An 18,177-nucleotide genomic window follows, 5' to 3' on the forward strand; every position below is an offset into this window, starting at 1 on the left:
ATATTTACCACAGATTTATAACCAGAGGAAATTTTACCAATATTCTTTGTATTTCTAGTAAAAGTTTTACCTCTTCACCTAAATGTTTGTATCTAATATGCTAAGGAATTTTTCTAAATCAAGACTAATTCTAATGTTAGGATAGGGCATTAACTCCTTTTGACTTAGTCTCCTAGAGCCAACTTTTATGATGTTCAGACTATATTTTGTTAATTTGTGGTTGAAAAAGTTCAGATAGTATTTGAAATGTTTTGTTAGTTGATATGTTTAACATTTTTTTAAGGAAGGAGCGAGACTAACTTGAATGTATATTTGAAGGTCTGTTCTAAATAGTGTCTCAATTTCCCTAAAGGATTTCCTGCCAACTTCTGACACCTTCCTAGCTTTTCCTTGCAGCCATTTTTTATCTGTGATATCTCCTGCCACAACAGCCAGAGGGCAGTAAACCACAGTGGACTAATTGAACTGTTTACGTTTTAGTCGTTTGTCTATTAAACTCAAACTTTCCTCCTCATGTTTTTTACAGTGTTTGTTTTATAAATGTAAAAACCCTTTCTGGGTAAGATTGCTTACTTAGCTGGTTAATCAGCAAAATCTCAGAACTTATAGACATCTCAAAGCTTATTTCATGTAGTGAGCAGGGAACTCAGGTAAGATTAGTTTCATACATCTGGATTCTGTTTATCAGGATTTTAAAAATAAGATACCTCCTAGAACATACTTACAGAGTTTATATTTATCCATTTAAATATCAGTGTATATTTTTGTTCTTTTAAAAATTTTATACATGTAGTAGAAGAATGTAGCATTATTGATTGTTTTAGTTTCTTTTGCCTTTATTTTTCCTGATTGTTTCTGACTCTTAATCTCCTTACATTTCTCTACTCCACATTGATCCCTTATGTTTTAACTTTTTGGTCTGGTCTTTATTTATTGATGATTTGTGCTGCAAATCATCGTTTTATGATGATGATGAAACCAAACACAACTGTTAATTAGGTTTATTTAGTTGATGTATAGGGTAAGGTTGTTTATATCCATACCAAGAAGGCACATGATCAGTGTTCTTAGAAATAACTCATTAAGTTATCGTGTTATTTCTCATGGACTTTGTTACTGAGTTAACAGAAAGACTAGGCTATTTAAATTTTTTGTAGTTGCTTTAGATTTCATATGTAGATTCATTAATAAGTATTTTTGTGGTAAAGAATTAAGCAAAGATTAACTTCTTTTTAAATTGTTTTTATAAATTACAGAAATACTGCATTTTAGTTAGAAAAATAGGAAAGCAGAACCGCCAAATGAAGAGAACAAAGAAACAAAAATTCTGAAGTCTAAGACAGTATGTTAATATTTGGCGTTTTTATGTGTAAATGGAATTGGTGTCATACTGTTTTGTAATCCAGTCCTTTTCTCTTAACATTATGTTGTGCATGTTTTCTCATGAGAATGATTACTTTCTATTTTTATTTGCTTTTTCGTATTGAGTCCAAAAATGGGGTAAATTGTTTATTCCTTTGCATGTCGCCAGGGAAGTATTACAGTGAGGAAACACTCCTAACTTTGTTAAGTACGTGTACTCTTTTTACTCTGTTGAATTTGTGAAAGTTATGAGGCTGAAGCATATGAAGTATCCATTTTTGTAGGTAAAAGTGGATGAAAACAGTAGTTTTATCCGGTTCAACGTAATATTAGGAAGTATTTGAAACTTAATTAGAAGAATGAGTGGCGTAAAGACCACTTTGATTCCCTGTGGGAGAATGTGGCGTGTAGAGCTATCATCAAAAAGGGATACAGAGGGAGTATTTTAATTGGTAGTCATACAAATTGAGGATATTTTGGAATCACTTTCATTCCCTAATATATGTAAGAGTCATTTCATTTTGGGTAAAATAAATTTTAGTAGAACCCTGTTAACTTTAAGCATGGTAGTACCATTATTTGCAGCATTTTCTTTTTATAAGGACATTTTACTTACTGTTCCTTAAAATGCTTTTTAGTTATGTTATGAGGCGTTTCCCTTTGTGTTTACAGTGTCCCCAAAATAGCATACTACTAACATCCTGACAGTAAAATATACTACCAAAGCAACCATCTTAGATTTAAATGTGTAAGGTATCCCGATAGAAAGAGAATAATCCTACAGGATACACACGCAAGTTAGTTTTATAATATTAGACTCTTTGTTTAAATGCTTGAAATATTTTTGAAATAGTCTGAGAGAAGACTAAAGCACGTTTATAACCTGTCCCTGTCACTTGCATAAACACATTTGGGCTCTTGTGGGGGGACTTGCTGTTTCTATTGTGTGGCATAGTGGTTCAGAGAATGGGCTTGGGTTTGTATCCCTGCTCTGTCACTTGCTAGCTGTGTATCCCTGGTCGATTAATTTAACTTATTGGTGCCTCAGTTTCCTGTCAATTGGGTTATAAGGATACAAAAAGTTAAAGTACTTAAAACAGCACAGAGAACCATCTGTAATTATAACTATTGCTGCTGCTACTATGATGACAACCATGAACTCGTACATCAAAATTAAAACGTTTTGGCATTTTTTAAACAGTTGGTTTATTCTGCATAGCATTCAATGCTTGCTAATGTTCATCAAATATTACTTTTTTATTTTTTTAATCGATTTCATAATAGTTTACATCATTGTGAAATTTCAGTTGTACATTATTTCTTGTCTGTCACCATATGAGTGCTCCCTTCACCCCCTGTGCCCACCCTCCACCCTCCTTCCCCTGGTAACCCGTGAACCGTTCTCTTTGTCCTTGTGTTTATCTATCTTCCACATATGAGTGAAGTCATATGGTGTTCGTCTTTCTCAGTCTGGCTTATTTCGCTTAACATAAAACCCTTCAGGGCCATCCATGTTGTTGCAAACGTCAAATATTAACTTTTAAAGTGTGCCTTTGAGTTGAAGTAATCGTATTTTTGAGTGTGAGTTTTAATGTTTGGGTGGAGTAACTGGGAATAATAAAATGTTAGAGCATCAAAGCTGCCCCCTGCTCATATGAAATTTGTCTAGACTTATGCTATAAACAAAATTTCATAGTGAATCTTGAATTGTGTTATAAAGAGGTCAGAACTTCAAGATTTGAGTCTGTTGAATCCCCTGTAAGGTAGATTTGTAACTTTATTGCCTTTTCCACATAGTGGTGTTTAAGCAGGGCACTGGCTGAGCACCAAATATAGGTATGTGTCCTTCCTTGTGTTCATACCTCTATCAGTGGGGCCAGTTATAGGGGTTTGATGTAATCTCTACCCTTGGTAAGTTTATAGACTAAAAAGGGTTTAAGACAAGCACGCAAATATGTATAAAGTGAAGAACACTGTAAGTATGTAAGAGAAATACACAGGCATGCGTTGCTTAATGATGGGGATACTTTCTGAGAAATGTGTTGTTAGACAACTCCTTTGTTGTTGGAATATCATAGAGTGTACGTATGCAAACCTGTATGGAATAGCATACAGCACACCTGCCTCTGTGGCACTAATCTATGGAACTGCTGTTATATGTGCAGTTCTCATTGACTGAAACATCGTTACCTGGCGCATGACTGTAGTAGATTGATTACTTTCCAAATGGGCAGACATGCACTTGCAGGACTAATGCGTAAGTGTTCCATAAACTTATAACAGCAACATTGTGAGCCCTAGTGCCAAACATTCTTGGTTTCTGGTCTGTTTATTCAACCTCTAACTTTTGGCAAGACCTAAATTGAAATTTATTTTCCTCTAATTTAGAATATTCCCCAGGTTGTCTTTTTTTTTTTTGGATCCTTCAGTGATATTGGTGTTATTTGAAGGGAACAGTTCAGTTGTCCTGTCAGATGTTCCATATTCTGAATTTGTCCAATGTTTCCTCATGCTTAGATTGAGGTTAAACAGTTTTGGCAAGAATATCGAGGACGTGATAATGTACTTCCTGTGGCATTGTCTCCGAAGCCCAGCATGTCAGTTTGTCCTAATATTGATCCTACTAAGGTTGATGGCTTGGTGAAAGTAGTGTCTGCCAGATTTCTCCAATGTAAAGATACCCTTTTACTTTTGTAATTATTAGGTAAATTTGGGGTGAAACTTTGAGACTGTGTGAATATCCTCTTCCTCAACAGCTTTTCTCTCTGGCATGAGGAAAAGCCTCACTTTGAGCCTATTTAAAAATGACAGAAAACAACGTGAATCATTTATAAAAACAGTGAAAAGATCGAATGAAGACTGCATGCTTCAGTCACAGGAATGGTGGGAGGCAGAGCAGAGGAGAAAGGAAGAGAAACACTGAAGATCTGCGAAGGCAGATTATGGGGCAGAGTCAGCCCCTGGGAATGCACAGCCTCCCCGACGAGCATGCTAAGAAGCACGCGACGCTGAATTCTCCAAAATCATAAGACAATAAAGTATGGAGGAATACGTTATTGTGTTACTTATAGTCCATGAATTTTCTGTTGCGTTTTGGTGATTTCTTATCTTTGACTAAATGAAATGAAATAATTTTAATCAGCATTGTAAATGGGTTTATTCTCAGTTGAGATTAAAAAAGTTTGCTTTCTGTGAAAGTGACAACATATAAAATTGACAGGAATGACACTATCTCTGGGTAAAATGTCATTCAATTTGAGAATGTCTTCCCAAGACAACATCTGATTCCTGTCTTTCCAGCCTGTTTTTGTTTTTTCGTTATTGATGGTCAATTTATGGTTCATTGAAATTAGTGTCTGACTAAATTGGAAAAGAATTTTTTTACGTTGTTTGGACTTATTTTTTCTTCAAGTATAAAATTCTGTTGATTTTGAAAACAAGTGAATTATATTATTTTTAGCATTCTAGATTTGTAATATTTTATGTACCAACACTTATGTGGAGATTTCATTACATGGTGTTTACAGTTCTTGAAATCGTTAACACAATGCACCTGAAAGTAAATTTTTCTTTTAACTTTTGTATTTGTTGTTATTTTGTGGATGATAGGAGAAAAGCACATTTGTATTTCATGAAAAACAAGCACTTTTAGGGAAAACACATGCCAGCGGTAGATGGTACCTAGCTCTAAATAGTTTATAAAGTAAGTGTTCTTTATTTTCACTGGGATCTAAATTCTTCAAGTCTTGAGATAAAACTTCTGATTTTTAAAATAATCATGGTATGTTCTATTTTCCTGTGTTTAGCTTTGAAAAAATTAATTTGCTAAAGCTGTAAAATAGTACTAGCTTTTATTATATGATAATTATCCAAATGATTCTAGTGCATACTTACTGAAATATTAGATTTAATAGAAAATGGTAAATTATATCCTTAAAAAAGAAAATAAAATACTTATTAAGACTTTGGTAAGCAATAAATTTATATTGTAAAATTATGATAAGAGCATAATGACTTCAGAATTCTTTCATATGAAGAGTAGAAAAAGATATAATGGCTTAGATAGAATTATTAAGTTAAATATGCTTGAAATTGAGAGAACAAGCTAAAGTCTAACTTTTGAATGTAAATAAAATCAATGTGTTATAACAGGCAACTTACTGAACCATGTAATTAGTTTTTTCTATGAAAAAATGAGACTTTTTATACTGAGATTGTGGTGAAATAGCATGTAAGGGCTTATGTTCTAATGATAGGAAAATTAAACAATTGGTAAAAAAATATATTTTAGAGATTATTGCTTTAAGAATAAGTTAGGTCTAATCAGTTGATTTTGGGGGGATTTATGTTTTGGTAAGTACAGACATTATGATCTAATATTTTTGCATTGGTGTAAAGTCACCTACTTGTATGAAGTAAACCTGAGGAAAATCCCCCATTAATGAGGTATTAAAATCACCACTGGAACAAGTTGGGTTGAAAATTAACCTAAAAGTTGGTAAACTGTTATTTGGTGTCATACAGTTTTTTTCCTTGATATGTAAGTAATTTTAGTGATAAATACATTGTGACTGATAATGAGTATTTAGTCTAGCAATTTTAAGAATAGCTTTTTTGATTTTTTTTCCCATTTATGTATGTTTTATTTCAAAATCTTATTCTTTCATAGAAAACTTTAAGATTTAGAAGAGAGTCCTGTACATAAGGTAGTATTAAGATTTCTTTGTCCAGTAAAACAATTTCTTTGTTTTATCTCTTGTTCAGAAAGGTTGATGTGTAAGAATCTGAATGTGGTAAATTGGAGAAAAAGTTTGTCTTAGTAGAATTTAGGGTCTCATTAATTCAAGAAAATATTATATATTTGAACGTAATATTCAAATGTTAAAATTGAGGTAGGGAGCTAAAATTACATATATAGAGAACAACTCTTTCCTACAAAATTTACAAGGAAACCCATTGCTGACATGAATTTACAAGCAAATTCTTTGCTGACCTATTCAGATGGCATTAGGTCAGTCTTACTCTTTAGAGTATTTTATATAGGAGACGAAATAAAAAGTCCTTAAAATAAAACAGGGGTTTTCTAAGGAAACAAGAAGGTGGGAATGGATCTTGGTGGGTCATCACTGAGAGGACTCAGTGAGTGTCCTCTCTCCCGTTTATACTGTTGCAGTTAATGTACCCAGAGGGAAACTGAAGCTTAGAAAAAGTCTGTGACTTAGTTATGTCACTAGTCATAGTGGAACCCAAACCCATATTTTGTACCTTTTAAAATTGAAACCATTATCGTCTGTGAAGCAGTTTGTAACATGAAACTATGTGATTGTGCCATATAAAGTGAATAAATCAACTTTACCATACTATTTTAAATAAAACCTACGTAACTATTACAATTCTATTGATAACAAATCAAGTCTATTTCCTGTACTTATAGAAAGAACATTGGCTTGCATAATTCTGGACAGAGGACTTAAAATCTTTTTTGATTTTAAATGTTTTCTATAACACTTGGCAAATGTTGATTCCACTAGTGTCAGTGTGTATACATTTAGTCTTGATCCTCTGATCTGAGCACACACCAAATTGATAACAGGGAAGTAAAAATTAAATAAAAATAGTTTTATAGTCAAAAACTTGACATGAACACAAAGCATTTGAATATTTAAACTTGATGTGAGATTAGCATTTGCTTCTGTGAAGTATATTTTGAGGCATCTGAAAAGGTGGAATTACAGATCTGTTGTTGTTGGAGGTCTTTTCCTTCCCTTTCTTTTTATGGATCTAACAGACCCAGATCTTGAGAATCAGAAGCATGTAGAAAAAGAACATGGTAACTATTGGGTGAAGCAGGAGGTGGTTGCTGAGGCTACCATTGAGTTAAGTTACATGGTTTCTGGAGCTGTTTAAAGTGTAGTAGACTAAACCGATTTATAGATGTCTGTGCGTAACTTTCGTGAATAGTTGTTTGAAAAAGTCTTTACAAATGGTTTCCATTTTGTTCTGTTTTATGATTCTTGAGCAAATGGTAACTAGAATTGGATATAGATACACTCAGCAATGAGCATTAGTAGGAACTAAGATTTTTTTACTCTATAAAAAATATTTTAATGGTAGAAATAAGACATAAATAGGCTGCTTCTCCCCACCCCCCCAAAAGATCCCAACAGTTTAGAAATCTGTTTTAAGGCCGAGAGAATTATGAAATTGCGTTATGTTGCTTTAAGTATTTCATTTCTGAGCTCCTGTCCTGATGCTACCTGAAGAGATTCTCATTGAATATCATCATGGCTAGTAAATGTTTGATAATTTTCTTTAAAGCTCCATCTATGTAAATATTTTTGAAGAATTTTTCACAAGTAGTGGGCCACATACCTATTTCTTATAGACCCGACATTGATAAAATGCACTCTTTGTATAATTGGGTCTTGTTTTGATCCTGGCTCTTTCATACCGTGATTTGGCAGAGAGTTCAAGAGAATAAGCATTATCCTCTCGAGGCCCATCTAGGATTGAACGAAAGGGCTTCTATAATATCCACATGATCATACAATTAGTTCTCTTTTTTTTTTTGTACTCTGATAGTGTAACTGAATATGAGCTGGTTGTCAGGGTATTGTGGTAGAATAATACCCTGTAGTTTGTAGTTAATCAGGCAGGAGAACTGGCTTGTTTAAAAAAAATTTAAGAATAAGATGAAAATTGGATAAAGGTGGAGTGTCTCTCTGTTGAGAGAGATTGTGTGTATACAATGGTAAAGAGAAGGTTAGAGCATTCACAGATGTGTGTGTCATTAGAAACCTCTTCCTCCTGTTTAATGTAATGTCGTATACAGAATATCTTCCATTTAAAAAATTACCTTTATTTATGGCTTTGCTAGCCTTGGGGGAGGTAAGCCTTTTGCTAATCTTCTCGAAGGTGTTCTTTCTGACACCAGTAGGAAATAAGTAAATATTTGTGGAATGACTGCCGGAATAAGGAAAGTGTGAACCTCTTCAAGATGAGGTCTCTTCAGTAAGATTATTTTATTTTTTCACAGGTAATCGTGGACTTATTTAAATGTAAGCAGTTTTGATGTTTGCTATTTATAAGAGGGCATGTTATTTACACTGAAATGTAATAGTCTAAAAGAGCAAAATTTAGACGCGCTCAGTTCAATTTCCGGAAGTATATTTTTAACTTATTTTAAAAGTAGCCTAGTAGATATTAATAATGGAAAGTACACCTGCCTTGCCATTCTTGGACAAATTACATACAACTCTGATTGTTTAGGGAGGAAATAACGTTTCTTGATTGTGACTCTATTGTGGAAAAATTTACTACGTCATTTATTGGTTTCATGCAGAGAGTAACGAGGGACTCTTGATTTGAGTAGCAGGCGTGGTGGGGGCAGTTTCCCCACTGCTGCAGTAACGGCTTCCTTAGCCAGAGCTCAGCCAGAGCCCTCCCTGACCCATCCTCAGGAAGCACATCCATTTTACAAAAAAGGCTAAGTGGCTTAAATATAGCGTTATCCGTGACGATGCAGATACTCACGGATGTCAGTTTGATTCCCAGTAGGGTTGGGGCAGTGAGCTGGAAGATACTCAGGGGCCAAAAACATTTTCATGGGATGTCCTGGGGTCAGTACTGTTTCAGCTCAGTTTCCCACACATTTAAATTTATAGTAGTTTGTAACAATAAAATAATATATGAGAGGATGTTTTAAAGGCTTTCTTTGAGCTTTATAAAGTATTATCACTGTTTAATGATCTTTTATATTTAGAATTACCACCATATATTTATTCAATAGACATTTATTGAGCCTACATTGTGTTAGGTGCTGTGCACAATACAGAAATGGATCAAACTTACTCTGTTTTTCAGAAGCTGACAGTCTAATAGGGGAGATAGCATATGTGCACAGAGCATTATTGCAGATGTCCTAAGAGGGACACAGTACTATTGGAGTGATAGGGAAGGAGGCAGAGCTTTGAGGAAGAGTTGATTCTTGAGCTGAGCCTTAAAGAATGGGTAGAATTTGGGTATTTGGTTACGTGGGTATGTCAGGGCAAGCACAGTTCAGGTATATATAGGAATTGCATGTATAAGGATATAGAGTAGGAAAGTTTGGAATGTCTTTTGGGGAAGAGTTAACAGATGAGAAGTTGATTGAAAATGCATGTTTGTGCCTGATAGTGATGGAAATTAAACACTAGGGTAAGGAGTTTGGACTTAATAGGTAGTTGGGGGTTTTGAGAGTTTTTGAATAGGACTACATGGGCTTCCCTGTGGGCTGGAAACTGCACAGGGGGCAGGACCTGCATCTGACTTTTGCCCATTGTTGTAATTGTAGGACCAGTATAATTCCTGGCACCTGTTTATTGACTACACTAATTAGTAAATGAATGAAATAGACGTTTGTGTAAAGATTATCAGTCTGGCACCATTGCATACTGTGAAGTCTTCCTAGTACCCTGGATCACAGGAGAACATGCTGTTGTTATAGAAGACTGTTTTAGGGAAAGTATACGACTCTATTGGAAAGATATTCTCGATGCGTTCATTTCTCTTTAACGGCATATTGAAAAGACGGTGAGAGAATTTGTTTCCCTTTTTTACAGTTGCTTATTTCTTGTAGGTTATAGTTTAAAAAGCTTTATTAGAATTAATTAAATTATTTTCCATAAATTATTTTTATTAGTATTGTAGATAGCAAGTAGTTTGAACAGTTGACAAAAAGCTTGCGTTCTGCTTGTCCTGTAGAACGGGCTGTAGAAGAGTGCTGTTTATTGGGTTAAAGTGCTTAATGATATTTACGTGTCGGAAGCCTTGTTAACTTATAGATACATGATGGATTGAATGACCTTGGCTGCCCTACATATGTTATAAATTGCCAGCCCAACGCTGGAGTGCAGGCTTGCTGTGTAGAAATGATTAGCTAAGATTGCTTGGCTCAGGCTCTCTCTGGGAACTGCGTGTTTCACTGCAGAATCAGATTGGCCAAAAGCTTTCACTGAGCTCTCTCTCTCTTACCCTGAAATCCTGAATTAAATCACTAACTTCTTTAAATATCATAGCTGTAGACTACGTGGTATAATGAGTTAGGATATGGTTTGGGCAACCATTTTAACTGAAATCCTTAGTAAACGGTTTTTAGTGTCAGTATACATCTTTTCTTCTACTGTTAGGAAGATAGCCTTTTAGTTCCATATACTTTCTAAATATTTAATGTTGCAAGTTCTCTAATTTTAAAACGGCATTTTCCAAAGACTGTTAATGAAGTTGATCTGTCTCCTCCAAAGATGCTTGCAAGCACTCTCGCACGTATACCCTGTGCAGTAGCTCCAATTTCCTGTATTGGTTGAAATTTCTGTTTGGTGACGCATGGAATGCAGCCGTGTCTCCCAGAGGATGCTTGAAGAGTCCTTCCATCATTAGTGAATCACATCTTCTTGGCCAGGAACCATCTATCATTCTTTTTTTCCATTTGTGAGCTTAGCTCAGCTGGCATTCAGCAGAAGTACAGGTCACGGATTGTGGATTACTGTCTCTTATTCACCCTCACGTCTCCAAAGTGGAGTAGAGACCAGGAGGAAATGCACTGTTCTTTTGTTATCTTTTCCCTTTGGAGAGGTAGAGATCCTAAGATAAGTATGGCAAGTAAACTGAAAATAAGATTGGGTGTTCACACCATGCCTTTCCTGTGATATATGTCATCATAGACGAGTCATTTAAGTTTGCTTGTCTTTTATTCTTATCTATAATATGGGAATTACAGCTTTATTTTATGATAGAACATGAAATGACTATTAAAAGTTTGTAGATTTAAATGCTGTCTAAATGCATTTCGTAGTCATACTTTTCCTTTAATGAACTCCACTGTCAGAATATTTAAATCTTCCTGAATTTATTTTACCATTCGGAGTTTTGGTCATAATTTCTACGTGTAGATGAAACTTGAATTCTTTCCCACCTAGCATTGTCAGTATCACCTTAATTAATTTATGTACAGGCATTTGATTTAGAAAACTGATCTCTTATAACTGACCATTTTCTGGCTTTGGCTGTGCAAAGATGATTGGTAATATCTATGCCTTTGCTCATGAAGGGATTTTAGAATAAAAAATTAAAGCTATGTCCCATGTTGCTTTAAATAGGGACTTTGATCTAATCCTTGAAAATTATAGTAAGTGTATGGTATATGTTAATTATCAATTGACCAGAGTATTTTGGGCTTTTTATTGACTATTACATATATAGAATAAGCAAGAATGTTTGATTAACAAGGATTACTACTCCAGATTCATGTTGCATGCCATAATAAGCTTATTTCCCTTCCCACATTTGGTTTTTTATTTGCAGAATAGTTTTTATTTATGCTTATTGTGCCTAATTTTATAGTAGCAATAAACTAAGAATAAGTGATGGTTTGAAATAGTTATATGTTGAAGCTGGGAACTAGGCAATAATCAAATATTTATAGTTCACTTGTTATGTGCTAGGCATCATGCTGGGTGCTTGATGATCAATCTTATAGTGGAAAGTACGTAGTTTTGCATTTACTCTTTCTTTCTGAATCTTAAATGATTTACGGGAAAACTTTAAGATTCTGCTGATTCGTTTTTGCACCTTGTTTTGTGTTTATTAAATTCATTTTTATTTAATATGTGGAGCAGATTTAGTAGGATGAAATAAGTAAGTAGCAGTCTTTACCATATTGAGACTGTTAATTTAACTAGTTGAACACCAGAGGGACTGCAGACTAATCGCTGACTTTTTAGTTCAATAATATATAAGTTGAGATGCTTTATTTAAATAGCAGAACCACACAGCTTTGCCCAGCTTTTTTAGTTTTCCCAAGGTTAAGTATTGTACCTAAAAGTTTTCGTGGTAACTTGTTTGGTTAATTAATTCTCGAGTGTATGGACTATAAAATTTAACCTCTGCCAGTCTAGGTATATCAAAGCAAAAAACCTTTGCTTGGTTCTACCCTTTGTTTAAACCCAGTCTCTGTATTTCGATGGCCTGCTGAAAGCAGTAGGAAACCTGGATGGCTGCCATACGGATAATGAGTTCATAGTTTTCTCTCGGAAATCTCTGAGTCGAAGAAAATAGAGTTTGGGAAAAGTAAATATTCATTGGAACAATAATTCAAATTGTTATTTTATGGAGATTTAAAATGATCCCATGATTATTGGATATATATTTTGTGAAAAGATTCATCAGTTTATAATAGCATTAACAGATCTAAGGTAATCTATACATTATAGTTTTAGTGCGTGTAGGTAGCTTTACAGATATTTTTGCTATTTCACACGAAAAGCTGTTTGGCAGCTGAACCTAGTTTGAGAGGAACTTTCTAGAATTCAGTCTTTAGGCATTAAAAGGTTGAACACTTCTTGAAAAAGAACTCTGGTTCAATTTTGGTATTAACGTTTTACTCAAAATAATTTTGCTTTGGAAATGATGTAAATTTGAAATCACGAAAATTTAAATTAATGTGCATGCAATAGGTGAATGCTTCTGAAAGTTTGGTTTGATGGTTATCTGGGGATTTTAATTGAGATCACATTATGAACATACAAAAATAAATCAGTCTTTATATTACTGTATCTCTGTAAAGAATTCCTAAAGATCACTTATAGAGTCATAAAATGAATGGTTTGGGTGTAGAAATGTTTGTATGCTTCTGAAATAAGTTTTTCATTTTTATATTTGTAATGCTGATCTATCTTAAGTCTGTCCCCTAATTAGTTTGTTATATTACTGGCACACTAGCATACTGGAAAAACAGACATCTGCCTTTACCTTTAACAGTTTGCTAGATTTTCTTTTGAATGTGGCAGAAATGTACGCTGATAACATAAATATAAATTTAATTCTTCATGGGGGCTGGCCCCGTGGCCGAGTGGGTAAGTTCGCGCGCTCCGCAGCAGGCGGCCCAGTGTTTCGTTGGTTCGAATCCTGGGCGCGGACATGGCACTGCTCATCAGACCACGCTGAGGCAGCGTCCCACATGCCGCAACTAGAAGAACCCACAACGAAGAATACACAACTATGTACCGGGGGGCTTTGGGGAGAAAAAGGAAAAAATAAAATCTTTAAAAAAAAAAAAAAAATTTAATTCTTCATGTTTATCAGTAGGCACCTTCCTATTTATTTCATTTTTCTTGATTATATATTTTTAAAATTCAGTATAAATTTAAAAATAAGCCCAGTGATATACAGGAAGGGAAAATTTTAAACCCCCATATCTCTTTATTATTTATATTTTATCTGCTTCCAAAATATTTTGAGCTGACTAAAATTATGTACAGAATTCGCTTATTTTTCTTATTTGGTTAGGAAGATTGGCCCTGAGCTAATGTCTGTTGCCAATCTTCCTCTTTTTTGCTTGAGGAAGATTGTCCCTGAGCTAACATCCGTGTCAGTCTTCCCATAGTTTTTGTATGTGGGATGCCACCGTGGCAGCATGGCTTGATGAGTGGTGTGTAGGTCCGCTCCTGGGATCCAAACCTGCAAACCCTAGGCCGCTGAAGCAGATCACATGAACCTAAACACTACGCCACTGGGCCAGCCCCGGAATTGGCTTTTATACCTTGAATATCCATTGACACTTTCATTCTAACTTGTAAGAATGATGATATAAATTTTTAAGATATACATTTGTTTAGATCATTTAAAAATTATATATATGTATATCCAGTTCATTTGTGTTCCTTTTATAATTGAAAAAGTCTTTAAAGTATCCTTTGTGGGCTTTTGGATTTCTGAAAATAGTGAGGAAAATATGTTACCATTGAATTCCAAATATATTCAATTCTTTGGAAAAACCAGCATTGGAATATTTTACTGCTAGTCTTAAGAGCTTTGCATAATGCTGGTAAGCACTCTCTTAAATTACAGAATTTGTCTTGGGTTATTTGAAGAAGAAATTTGAAATTGGAGAGTCTTTTACAACTTTATTATCCTTTTCTCAAAAGTCTAGTCTTAAGGTCATTAAAAAAAAGTACTGGTGTATTAAGTATGAAACTGTTTTCTGAAGATTGGATTTCTGGAAGATGCCAAAAAGTACACAGAGTACTGAACTGTGAATTCCAGAATTGGGATAAAGGCATGTTGGATATAAAAAAGCATGTTTTTGTTGTAAATGTTGACTCGTTGACATAATTATAATTGTTGGCATCGCCGGAGTTGTCTTAAGTGCCTGTTGTTTAGAACAGAGTAAAAACTGACCCTGACTTTGTTATCTTTAGGGGCAGTGGGCAATAATTGTTCAGTGTACTAAATGATAGGTTTAAAGGGATGTTTTTGCTTAGCTAGATTAAGGTTAGGATTAAGACACTACTGAGTAAAGTTAGAAAAAATTAAAATCCCATCTTTTATTCTGTTTTGGTTGAGATAAATTTGATCACTAATTGCCCCGGGTTAAAATAAAATTCAGTAGTTCCTAAAATGACCTGGCAAACATTTAATTAGAAAAAGGCTAATTAGATATTATGTTATCGAATCTCTGTATTATTGCATCTCTTCTCCTTGGAGGAGGGAGATATGGAAGTTGAGCAAGTATTTGCTGAGTGCTGGGCGCTGTGCTGTGTGCTGGGAATGGCATAGTCACTGCCTTCCAGGAGCTTGAAGTATATAATTAGCTGTTCATTTTTTCCAGAAGTTTGATTAATGAAAATTTGAATTTAGAGCATCTTACTTTGGTATAATTCTCAGGAGACTTGTGAGTTTTTAGTGGGTTTTCTTGATTCTTGTGGTGTCTTTTTGTTTCCCCAGTCTTCAGGTATTATTGCACTTTGGATGTGGGCCAGATAATGGGCTAGGTATTTGGCATGCACTGGTGAACTGGACAGCTCAGTTATTCGTCTCTCAGAGCTTATCCTTGAGATAAGGACGCAATACAGGGTGATAAATGCTCTGATGGGAGTAGTACTTTATTCTGTTCATGTTTTTCCCTCTTCCAAATTTTTGTTGCTGCTGTGATGTCAGGGACTTGTTTCTTCAGTTTAAAATGTTTAGCCAACTAAGTTGGAGTTTTGTCTTTTATAAGATGCTGTTACCGTGAGATGATGTAAAGATGAGCTGGACATGAGCTCTTTTTTTTTTGTGGAAGAAGGATGATAGGACTTTACTGATCTTATGTTTGAAATTCAAGGGGGATGTAGAAGACAGCTAAATTTGCAGGTCTAAAATAAAAATTTTTTAAAAATTTACTTAATCCTTTACCTCCTGCATCCCAAGATTGTCTTTCTATGTTGTGCCTTTACTATGACAAGACAGTTGCTTATAAAAACTTGATTTCACTCACTGGGCCCCTGCTTCTTTCTCACAGAGGTTGTTCACTTCATCCAGGTGGATAGGTGCCTGAGCAACCTCTTAGTGATGCTCATGTGTTGTGCTGTTTTTTCTGGGCAGTGATAACCTTCATAGGGTGAGAGCAGACATTTCAACACAGTTGAGTGAGGGTCTTCAGTTAATATTCTATTAAGCTAAAGGGAAAGACTTCCCAAATTATCATCAGTTTTGTCAAAAATGTCAAAGTATCAAAGCTTTCTTTGAGTGGAAGACAAGGAATTTTGCCCCAACTTGGACATGTATTATTATGACATGTTTTTTACATATTACCCATACCAGATCTCCTTGCTAGTTAGATACATCTTTTTGGGAATTTTTGATGTCAAATCAAACATGGTAGTAGCCCATTGGTGCTTGCTACAATTACCATCTTTCAAACCACCACATTTCTCTTGACCAGCTGTATCTCTTACATGAGTAGGATGTTTGTGAGGATGGAACACAAGAGGATGGATTCAGTATTCACCATGGCTACATGCGTCTTACGTTGACCAGTCCAGTGACCTTTCATAATTTTTTCCCCAGTATTTACATCACCAATCAGTACATGTTTAAACTAAACTTGGTGTTCTTGAGCAGTCTTTACCATGGTTTCCACTTTCTACAGCTGTTTTGAGACCTTTATATAGCTTCTTCCTGAAGCATCTCTGTCTCCTCCTTTCCTCAGCCAAGCATTGACTCTTGAAGGTGCTTAGTAGTATTGATGCTAGTAGCGATGCTAGTAGGAGTGATAGCTAGCAATAACAGTAATGCACTTTATTATGTGGTAAGAACCGTAACGGAGGCACAGATAGAGTGCTCTGGGAATTTGGAAGAGTTGAGATGACCTGCAGTTCCTGAGATTAAGCAAGTCTTAAGGAGGAAGTGGCATTTAAAATGCTTTAGAGAGTTGATTTGGGACATACGGGTTTCAGGGACAGGAAGAAGAAAAGATAGGTTAGTGTAAGTGACTATTAAGGGTAAAGGTGCAGTCGAGAAGTATTGGTTATGAGCTTGGCTGTGGAGAAGGGTGTGATAGAAGAAGAAGAAATAAGATTGGAAAGGTGGTTGAGATCAGATCAAATCAGGGGACCTTAAATACTGAGATAAGGCATTTTACCACCCTTCAGTACACCATCAGTGGGATCTCTTGAGAGTCTAGAGCAGTTAGAAGGATTATTCTGGGCTGCACTATGTTAAATAAATTGGTACAAGGAAGTTGGCAGTAAGGAGAATATTAGGAATCTGTTTCATCATTCTTGGTGAAATACAATGAAAGCCAGTAAGTAGCTGTTTTGTATATTTTTAATCGCATGTGGTTTTTTGGTTCTTAAATAGTATTGAACTTTTGTGTAAAAGAGTTTTAATTTATTGATATTAAAATTAATCTACCTTTGGGGCTGGCCTGGTGGCGTAGTGGTTATGTTCATGTGCTCCGCTTCAGTGCTCCGGAGTTTGCCAGTTTAGGGCCCGGGTACAGACCTACGCACTGCTCATCAAGCCATGCTGTGGCAGGTGTCCCACATATAAAGTAGAGGAAGATGGGCACGGATGTTAGCTCAGGGCCAGTCTTCTTCAGCAAGAAGAGGAGGATTGGTGGCAGATGTTAGCGCAGGGCTAATCTTCCTCAAAAAAAAAATTAATCTACCTGAAGTGTAGAGAAAGAGGCTGGATCCACATTTTATCCATTAAACATACATTGAACAATTACTATTTCCTAAATACTGTGCTAGGCATTGTAGATGTCAAAGTAAGAAAGCTGTGGTCCCAGCACTTTAGGTTTTTGTATTTTAACAGGATAGGAGAAGTTCAATTGAATTGAAGCTGAGTAACTCCGTGTGTTCAGGCCTTATAGGCTGTGTGGTGGAAGACGGGACAGGATAGAAGAGGGTGGTTGAGGCTGGAAGGGTAGGTAGATAGGAATTAGATTGTGTAAGACTTCCTTGGCTTTATCTTTTAGACAATGGACAAAGCCTTTGAAGATTACATAGAATGCATGGTGACAGATTTCTCTGAGACTGCTGAGAAAAATAACCTGAAAATATGCTTTTGTCACTTCTGAAAGAAAGATATTAGGGAATGGTCACTTAAAGGAAGTATTAATTATCATTTAGACAGCTTCGTTTGTGGGTGAAAAGCACAAAGATCATGTTATAATATGGTAGATTATTAAGCATAACTAAAGCAAAAATAAAATATTTTTAACTACTTCCTGCCCCCTCCAGCTTTTTATTGGAAGATTTAAAAGTAATTTATATTAGTTCAATTCGTGCGTATATAATGATATTCTTTAAAATTTTTGTGTACGGGGCTGGCCGGGTGGCACAATGGTTAAGTGCGCACATTCTGCTTCGGTGGCCCGGGGTTCGCTGGTTCGGATCTGTGGTGCAGACATGGCACTGCTTGGCAAGCCATGCTGTGGTAGGCATCCCACATATAAAGTAGAGGAAGATGGGCACGGATGTTAGCTCAGGGCCAGTCTTCCTCAGCAAAAAG

The 18,177-nt window shown here is 35.4% G+C and overlaps 1 protein-coding gene across 3 annotated transcripts in view; it reads left to right on the top strand.

The window, feature by feature from the left end:
* MED13L (mediator complex subunit 13L) overlaps window positions 1–18,177 on the top strand; it is a 282,905-nt gene that overhangs the window by 34,196 nt on the left and 230,532 nt on the right. The window lies entirely within an intron of this gene.

Source organism: Equus caballus, chromosome 8, assembly GCF_041296265.1.
Source record: "Equus caballus isolate H_3958 breed thoroughbred chromosome 8, TB-T2T, whole genome shotgun sequence".
Classification (NCBI taxonomy): Eukaryota; Metazoa; Chordata; class Mammalia; order Perissodactyla; family Equidae; genus Equus; species Equus caballus.